Source organism: Convolutriloba macropyga, chromosome 2 (genome assembly GCF_964194025.1).
Source record: "Convolutriloba macropyga chromosome 2, txConMacr16.3, whole genome shotgun sequence".
Classification (NCBI taxonomy): domain Eukaryota; kingdom Metazoa; phylum Xenacoelomorpha; order Acoela; family Convolutidae; genus Convolutriloba; species Convolutriloba macropyga.
The window spans coordinates 37047821-37048271 of NC_134469.1; positions in this window are offsets into that span (position 1 = coordinate 37047821).

A 451-nucleotide genomic window follows, 5' to 3' on the forward strand; every position below is an offset into this window, starting at 1 on the left:
ATTCTGAAAACAAAGAAAATAGACTGACTAAGGAAGGCGACTTGTCGACAATACCAGCCAGTTTCCTGGGCCAAGTAACATAAGAGCATGATCCGCCCAATAGACGAAACAGTGAGCCCCCACATTAAACACCTCATCAACGTATACAAATTTACCACAAAGCGCATTGCATTTGTAACTTACCGCAATATGATGGCTCCAAAGCGTTGAAATAATTTTCCACTAACTAACTGCTAAGCCTTCTGTCAAAATACTCAGGGCTGATAGGCAATCAAACAACGAGAAATCACATGGGCATGTCATCTGATGAGTTAACTTCAGTGATTTTTCGCAGTGATACTATCCAAAAAATGGGTCTTTCCCATTATAGCCCCCATTATGGTATAAATACCATGATTGGGGGGGGGGGCTATAGGTTATCTGACCACTAAGCTGGGGCGGCTCTAATGGG